General features: G+C 35.4%; 1 non-coding gene across 1 annotated transcript; it reads right to left on the reverse strand.

The window, feature by feature from the left end:
* Positions 1-5452: 5452 nt before the first annotated feature.
* On the reverse strand, positions 5453-5554 carry LOC122099423. Its single transcript, XR_006145915.1, has one exon. It is a non-coding gene; the product is annotated as a U6 spliceosomal RNA (small nuclear RNA).
* Positions 5555-9608: the final 4054 nt, after the last annotated feature.

Below are 9608 nucleotides of genomic sequence, written 5' to 3' on the forward strand. Positions count from 1 at the left end.
CTGAGCCACCTTCCCAGCCCTCTCTTGCTATTTTAAAGATGAAACAGAAAAATATATTTGTGCATGCACCACAGTTGCTTTATTAGTCTGTCGTTGTACACTTAACATCTATTTATATCTGGGCGGCTGTTGTGAACAACGTGAATAGCAAACAACTACAGTTATACTTACGAGTTACCCAGAGAGAAATAATCAAATGATTGTTGTGTCAGATGATATTTCAACTTTGCATTTCTTTAGAAAACTGCAAAGTACTTTCTACAATGAGAATACTAACCTGTATTTTGAACAAGAGTGTAGAAATTTTCCTTTTCTCACACTCTCACCAACATTATTACATTTTGAATTTTTTAAGGGCAGGATTTTACTATGTGCAGATCCCCAGACTGGCCTTAGACTCAAATCCTCTTACTCCAAACTGCTAAATGCTTGGAATTACAAGCCTTTTCCACCACACCTGGTTCGTTTGATTTTTCTGATAAGTTATAATAGTTATGAAGTAGTATCATAGTAACTTTCAATTGCAATTCTCTAATGACTTCTGTTCAGAAAGCATTAACCCAGCATAGAAGTGGTATTAAACATTACTTTGTAAACACACTGACGCTTTTCAGGGCTTTTTGGAAAACATTTCTATTCAGAACTTTTGTCCATTTTTAAACGTTTCTTGTTAATCTCATCTTTAATCTCTCTATATAAAATCAATACTTAATTCAATATAGTAGAAAGGAAAAAATTAAGCAACTCCTAACATTTTTCAATTTTCAATAATACTATATTGATTAAATTATTTTCTGTTTTCACGTAAGACTATATAAATAAATTTAGTTAGACCTTTTACAAGGCTATATGTATTTTATTTATTTTTCTTTCATGGCTTTTTCCAAAGCCTGTGTGTCTAATATTTCTAGGTTTCTTTCAGTCTCATGTAGTTCAGATTTCAAACTGAAGTATAAATGGAAAGAAGCAAAAAAAAAAAAAAAATAGAGTTCCTCTCATCTGATGATGCCTCTACAAGAATGAGGAATGAGTTCATTCTTCTAAGGACCTTTGATTGGCTATCAAAAAGAGAATTCATTCCTCTAGGTATTCCCTATTTTTGCAATTTAACTTAAATCATGTAAAACACAATATACTACTCAGAGACTTTTACGTTTTCATCAGTTTTGCACATTTTCATATGGAGTTCACCTCAGTCTCCAAAATTCCTTTTCATTATTCTGTCCCTGATGTTTTTATACTGCCAAGACATAATAAAACCAGTTTGATTTACAGCATGAGAATTTATCCACCTGGCTGCCTTTGAAGCAGAGCATGGTCAATAGAGAACATTCCTTCTGGTTTCTCATTACATGTAATGGCTTTTGTAATCCTTATTGCATTCTATTTAGTATTTTAAAAAACTGCTGGCTAGTTTGTGATCATTTGGGTAAATGTCCCCAAGTGGTATTGTTGGATCGTAGAGGAGCTCTATGTGTAGTCTTTGGAGGAACCTCCATACTAATTTCCAAAGCTGTCGAACAAGTTTACACACCCAACAATAATGCATTAAGGTTCCCTTCTGTCCACATACCCTCCATCATCTGTTCTTATTAGAGTTCTTGATTATAGCCATTCTAACTTGGTGATATGGTATCTCAATGTTGTTTTGATATGCATTTCTTTTATGGCTAGAGAGGTTGAGCATTTCTTCATGTGTCTATTGACCATCCTCCTTTCCTCTTCAGAGAAGTTTCTCTTTAAGTCTTTAGTTCCCTTATTTATTGGGCAGTTGTTTCTTTGAGAATCTTTCATTGGGGGATTTAATTTTTTTTAGTTCCAGGTATATTTTGGATATGAGACCCTTGTCCATTACCAGCACAACTATGTTTATTGCAGCATTATTTACCATGGCTAAGATATGGAACAAACCCAGATGCCCCTCACTAGATGAAAGAATGAAGAAAATGTGATATATATACACAATGGAATTCTAGGCCTCCATCAGAAAGAATGACATTGTCCCATTTGTTAGGAAATGGAAAGACTTGGAAAAAATTACATTAAGTGAATTAAGGAAGGCCCCAAAAAAACATAGTTCCCATGGTTTCCCTTATTTGCAATAACTAGTATATATCTGAGACAAGCAGAAAAGGTCAGATAAGTTGATGTTAGGTGAAATGAACCCCAAGATAATTATTCAATTTTTTTTTGTCTTTATTGCAATTGTTTCAAACACTTATAAGATGATTTCTTTGTTGATTTGTATGTCTGTCACCCATGGTAAAACCCATGTTTTCACTGTATTTGATGTTGGTATAATTTTTGGAGGGGAAGGGAAAAAAACAAATCGTTTAAATAGGGATGCAGGTGGACTCATTGCAATAATAAGATGTACAAGTCCTTATGTCGAAAAACGAACTTTACATCTTTTGCGGGGGGTGGTGGGGGTTCCTGGGATGGGAGGCTGTGGGGGGAGATGGGAAGGTATGGGAACAGGTTGCAAAGAAGGAGGCAACAATGCTTGATAAGAAATATACTCATTATCTTGCCCATGTAATTGTAAGCTCATTCCTAGAAGTTTATTTTAAGTATTTCCCAAGTTTTATTTCTCTTAATTCTTAAGAAAACATTTGCTATAATTCTAATATTATTACCATTTTAGTGTTAGGAAATATTGTAATTATAGGCACTAAGTACATGGCCCAAAGACATATAGTGGGGAAGTGAATGAATCAAAATTTCCAAAAATTAGCAATAAAAAGTAGGTAAAATCCTCTCCATTCCCTTACACTCTCAATTCAATATTCATGTTGTCCAAGAAATATTAGCAATTATTGCCCACGGTAATTGTTTTCTGTCACATTATGTCTTCAACACAGACTGTGTTGGTAAGTGAGGTCTAAAGAGGGACAAATCTCTTCTGTTCCACAGTTCCAGTATACATTTTAAAAATTACTAAAAATAGATGGTAGCTGGTGGCTCAAGCCACCATATAATCCTGGCTACAGAAGAAGCTGAGATCTGAGGATTGCGCTTCAAAGCCAGCCCAGGCTGGAAAGTCTATGAGACTCTTATCTCCAATAAACCACTAAGAAAGCAGTAATAGCACTGTGGTTCAAGGAGTAGAGCACTCGCCTTCAGCTGAAAGGCACAAGGACAATGCCCAAGCCCAGAGTTCAAGCCGCATGACCAAAACAAAAACAAAAACAAAAAAAGGACTTACTATCTTTTAAGAATCCAAAAATGAAATAAATTCACATATAATCACTCCAAAATGCTTTAAAAGCAGAAGATGATAAAGAAGCCTCCATGAAGTAAATTTTCTTCTACTTTTTAAATTATTCTGAAAGCCTTGTGCTTCTTGGTCACACCTGTAATCCTGTCTACTCGGGTATCTGCTCAAGAAACTAAGATCCATGGATAACCGTTGGAAGCCAATCAGGACAAAAAATATTCATGAGATTACTTTTTTAAAAAAATTAATGAACTAGCAAAGAGACAGGAATGGAGATGTAGCTTATATAGTAGCTCATCAATCTAAAGAGGAATAGACTAGCAAGACCTTGATGCACTGAATTCAAACTCTGAGAATGAAAATGCGCAGGCATGCACATACCCAAACATACACACACATTTATTCAAAATATCTTCATATCAGTGTTTTGCATTAATTTCTTTGTTAACGATATTATATGGGTAAAATAGGGGAAATATTCTCTTCCATCCCAGAACATTTTTATGTCTTTTATTGTAAAAGTACTGTACAGACTGGTTACAGTTACATGAAAAAAGTAACGAATACATTTCCTATCAAGCATTGTTACATCCTCCTTTGTTTTCCCCCACCATCCCTTCCCTCCCACCTCCACAAGTACACTGCCCTCCCCCCATCCACCTAAATTGTAAAGTTCATTTTTCAACATACTGTCTTGTGCATCAAATTGTTGCAATGGGTCATACTGTATCCTTACTTAAGAATTTTTTTTCCCCTTTCCATCCCCAAATTAGAGAAGTGTATATACAAGATGGAGGTGCACCAACATCAGATACAGTGAAAACAGGGGTTTAAGTGTGGGGGACGCACATATAAATAAATCACATCATACATTATAAATATATTAGAAACAACAGAAAGAAATAAAAAAAACACTTGTGTCCCTGTCTTGAGGTTCATTTACCTTAACATCATATTTTCTAGTCATATGCACATGTTTTGACTTTTTCTTTTTTTTAATTGTGAAAATACCATACAGAGGAGTTACAATTACATGGAAAAGGTAATGTGTACATTTCTTATCAAGCATTGTTGCCTCCTCCTTTTTTTTTTGCCTTACCATACCTTCTTTGCTTATCCCAGAGATACATTAGTTATTGCAAATAAGGGATACCATAGGACCTATGTTTCTTTTTTTTATTGTGAAAATACCATACAGAGGGGTTACAATTACATGGGCTAGTTATTGAGTGCATTTCTTTTTTTTATTTTGAGAATACTGACAGAGAATTTACAATTACATGGGCAAGATAACGAGTACATTTCTTATCAAGCATTGTTGCCTCTTCTTTGCTTCCCACTCCCATCCCTTACCATACTCTCCCACTTCCCCCACCTGGTCCTCCTCCCCTCGAAGTATTAAAGTTCATTTTTTGACATAATGACTTGTACATCTCATTGTTGCAATGGTTCCACCTGTATCCCCAGTTAAACGAATTGGTTTTTTTCCTTCCCCTCCACAAATTATACCAACATCAAATGCAGTGAAAGCATGGGTTATACCTTGGGGGAGGGACATACAAAGCAACATAGAAATCGTCTTATAAATATATTAGAAAAAATTGCATGAAAGGAAAAAAACAAAGAACAAAAAAAATTTCAATATTTATCTTAGGGTTCATTCCCCTAACATCGACTTATCTGACCTTTTCTCCTTGTCTCAGACACATAGTAGTTATTGCAAATAAGGAAAACATGGGATCTATGTTTCTTTGGGCCTGGCTAACTTCACTTCTTTGGGCCTGGCATAATTTACTTAATATAATTTTTTCCAAGTCTTTCCATTTCCTAACAAACTGGGTGATGTCATTCTTTCTGATTGAGGCATAGAATTCCAGTACACACACACACACACACACACACACACACACACACACACACACACACACACACACACACAACACACATTTTCTTGATCCATTCATTTACTGTGGGGCATCGGGTTTGGTTATGCATCTTAGCTATGGTAAATAATGCTGCAAGGAACATAGTTTTGCTCGTAGTTTTAGTATGGTCTTGTTTTTGATCATTTGGGTGAATGCCCAAAATGGGATTGCTGGGTCTTAGGGGCCCTCTCTGTAGTCTTTTGAGGAACCTCCATACTACTTTCCAAAGTCTTCGAACAAGTTTAAACTCCGAACAACAAGGCATTAAGGTTACCTTCTGTCCACATCCCATCAGGAAATCTGTTCTTTTAAAAATCTGGAATGCTTCACGAAGTTGAGTGTCATCCTCAGTCAGGGGCTATTCTTCTCTTTATTGTTCCAATGTTAGTGTATGTGCTAATGAATTGAGCACAGAACAATTTTATATATAAAGTGTAATTGATTTTCTTAAACTAGACAATTCCAAAAAAATTAAATTCAAAAGAATTGTCGTGAAATTTTAGAACCATGTATTTCTTACATAAGAACACATTTAAGAATAAAGTCAAGATTGACATGTCAAAAACAAAATAATTCCAGACATTTGTTGTTCAACGGATGTGTAGGAGGAGGAATTCAATTATTCTGTGCAAGGAACCTGTCATAATGAACACTATAGAAATTATAAGGTTTGTTAAAATTTTAATGTTTTAAATATGTTTAATTTTGGGAATGTGCTCATATATGCCAAAATTAAGACTATTTAGCAGGTTGTAAAACTTTTCATTAAAGCATTTAAGATTCATGGTAGCAGTCATATACTACTAAGTATGTACATTTCAGAGTTTATACAATCTTTACTAATGAGAAGTTGCAAAGTGTTTGTGTAAAGATGCAGAGTGAAGATTTAAGACATTAACTTCACAGTTTCTGTTAAAATTTAAGGGCTTCCTTATTTTATATGTTAGCGAGGAACAAATGATGGTATAATCCATATACAAATGATGAGATGAACCATAAAAAATAATCTTAATGGGTAATTATAAAGGCTACTCATCGCCTATAAAATTCTTGTTGAGCATCATAGACTTAGGCAGTTTTAATATGAGAAAATAATAAATCGAATATGTAGTACATTTCAAATACTGGAAACAGTGGTAAATGTCTTGTTTTTCATTTTATTAATCATTAATATTTATGTATTGGTTTTCCTTATTTGTAGCATTGTTTTCCTTGGTGTAATATAATACAACTTTTTGTATGTCATCATTAGGAAGTACTTCGAGAATGTTATTGGGATGGCCACACCGTTTTTTATAGGTATATGTGAATTTACAAAGAGCAAAATTAATAAGAACAAAATATTGATTAAAAATTTTATCAATTAGAATCTGAATCAAGAGTGTTGATAAATGTCCACACCTAAAATCTTAGCCCTAGACTGAAGCACTGGTGTTACAATGTTGAGCACACAAAAGTGAGAGACTGTGTTTTGTTTTGTTTTTGTTTTGTTTTTGTTGGTTCTGGGGCTTGAACTCTGGGTCCTGGGTACTGTCTCTCAGCTCTTCAGCTCAAGGCTAGTGATACTACTTGAGTCACAGCACCTCTTCCATCTTTTTCTGCTTATGTGGAGCTGAGGAATCAAACTCAGGACCTCATGCATGCAAGGCAAGCACTCTACACTGAGCCACCCTCCCAGCACCTGAGAGACTGTGTTTTAAAAAATCATCTAAACAACATTTACTGTAGTTTTCTGAAGTCTTTCATCCTACACTGAATATTTTTTCTTACGAGCTTTCTAATAAATATTTAATCTATTTAATTTTGAAAAGTACTGTGTACCTCCCACTTATTTCTGGCATTTCTGACATCCAAGATTCTCTGTGTGTCAGGGTGGATACTTTTGCCTGTAACAAGTATTATTGTTGAACAGATAACATCTGGCTACTTACAGAACAAAGGATGTGAAGCTAGATTAGCCAGATAAAGAACTTCCAGGACAATTCAATGGCAACTCATGTACTCTCTCTGTAGGTGAATAGGCAGCACAGAAAAGAAATTCTTATATTTGAAAGTGATTGAGTGTGTGTGCACATAGGTGTTCACTTATTTATCTGTTATTATAGTTTTAGATATATTCACTAGTATTAAACAATATTTCATATATATATATATATATATATATGCAATAACATTTTCCAAAATCCAGGGAACCACCTCCATGGGCATCACTTTCCTATGTTGCTCTCTGGGTAATAAGAATGAAACGTGGAATTGTCCTGTTGTAGAGAACTTACTCAGAGATTCAAGCATTTTTCTTTTAATATGTTGCTTGTTCCTAACTCTAAAATTAGGAAGTCTGTTAATATATATTTTATATTATAATATATTTAATATCTTATATATAATGTATAATTATTGTTTATTATAAAATATATTTCATATAATACCTGAGAATATTATATATTTATAAGGAAAAATACAACAAACGTATCAGTCCATACTTTCCTAGTCATGATTAGCTTCAGTACAGTTAAGCACATTACATCTCAACAGGAAAATTCTGCTGAAGTTCTGATCTCCTTGGGCAAGATAAGGAGAATTCCTGTAAAAGAAGCCTCTCCTCAATTATGAGAAAAGATATGTTTGGAAGTTTAGTTTAGTTTAGTTTTTTTTTTTTATTTTTTGGCCAGTCATGTGGCCTGAACTGTGAGCCTGGGCCCTGTCCCTCAACTCTTCATCTCAAGGTTAGTGCTCTACCACTTTAACCATAGCGCCACTTCTGGCTTTTTCAGCTTATGTGGTTCTGAGAAATTGAACCCAAGGCCTCATGCATACCAGGCAAGCATTCTACCACTGAGCCACCATTCCAGCCTAAGTTTGCAAGTTTTTGAGAAGAGGAATTTGGCATTTGCTTTGCATCCTTGATTAGTCATGAATAGATATTATTTAGCTCCAAATTTTGTCTCCTTGTAGGTTCCCTAAACAGTTACACATCAGCCTCATTCCATCACATATCTTTAAGTCCTTCTTTTATTTCTTTTTATCATTATTGTTTTGTTGTCGTTGTATTGCTGATCCTAAAGCTTGAACTCATGGCCTAGGCAGTGTCCCTGAGCTCAATGCTAGTGCTCTACCACTTGTGCTGTGCACCACTTCTGGCTTTTTCTGTCTGGACATGCTTTGAATCATAATATTCAGATCTCAGCCTCCAGGGTAGCTAGGATTACAGTTGTGAGCCACCAGTGCCAAGCAAGTCCCTCTCTTTTAGATATTATTCTAAAAGCCTCCAATCCAAGGTCACTCCTAAGATTGTAAATGGAACTATGCCAATAGTTCCTTTAATTGTTCTGGCTATGGTGTTTCTTTTTCAAATTATATTGAAACTACTTCACTGTTCTCTTCCTAATCCATGATTCTAGATGTTTTAGTAATAATTACATAAATTTAGAAGCTATACACCCTAAATCTCTCAATTATTAATTTCATTTAATTCTTTCAATATGATTATTTTTCAATACAAATATGAACTTATACTCACCACTTATACTCACCTTCTTGAATCTACCCCTTGGCATGAGCTGTGCCTGGGCCTATTCTACCTCAAATGCAAGAGGTTGGCAAAAGAATAGCCTACAGTATTCCTGCCTAAGAGTGAGGACAAGTAGTTGCGTGCCTAAAAGAAGCAATGCCTTCCTTGCATGGGAAGGGATGGGAGAGACAACAGCCTAGAGAGCAAACTGGCAGTCACAACATTTAAAAACTTCTCCTTTGGGGACACTGATCTCCTGCAAAGTGGCAGTGAGATAACTCACCTAGTGAATTTTCATATAAGAAGGAAGTTGTCATGTCTCACTACACAACTCACTTTTAGTCAAAGAGAGGGTCATTCTTTTGTGTCCTCCTTAGGCCCAGTCTCATTTTATCTCCATCTTAGACTTTGCCCAGACTTTATTCCTACCAGAAGGTCCCTGATGAGGAGGAATGTGTGATCTCTTGGCTTTTGATTAGCCCTATGGGAACTAATGCCACTTTTAATTTTGATCTTGTTCATTCTGCCAAGGCTGTGGTGGGTGGTGGGAAAGCTCATTCTCTGAATTGTTCCCTATTACCAGATCTCTTCAGAGAAAGTCTACGAATGACAGATTCTGCCTGAGGGAGTGTTTCTCCATTTCCAAAGAGGTCATTTAATATCTGATTATGAGGCCCACGTGGTGGTCCTTCCCCAGATCCTCCGAACAGGAGTGGATGTTACCTCAGACACCAGGCCATCCTCATATTTCTTCAGCTCTTTCTCATGAAACTACAGGTCACAGGAGTTGAGTTGTGAAACAAGGAGAAATGAGAGTAGCAGAACAATCATTGGCATGGGGAGGAATTAGAAACTCTGTTTGAAAAAAGGGCTCAGAAAATCTAGGATCACTCATAACATTTGGGAATCACATCACTGGATTCGGTAATAAAATTAATAAATTACTACCTAAATT

The sequence above is a fragment of the Dipodomys spectabilis genome, unplaced genomic scaffold, assembly GCF_019054845.1.
Source record: "Dipodomys spectabilis isolate Male_0828 unplaced genomic scaffold, ASM1905484v1 ptg000513l, whole genome shotgun sequence".
Classification (NCBI taxonomy): Eukaryota; Metazoa; Chordata; class Mammalia; order Rodentia; family Heteromyidae; genus Dipodomys; species Dipodomys spectabilis.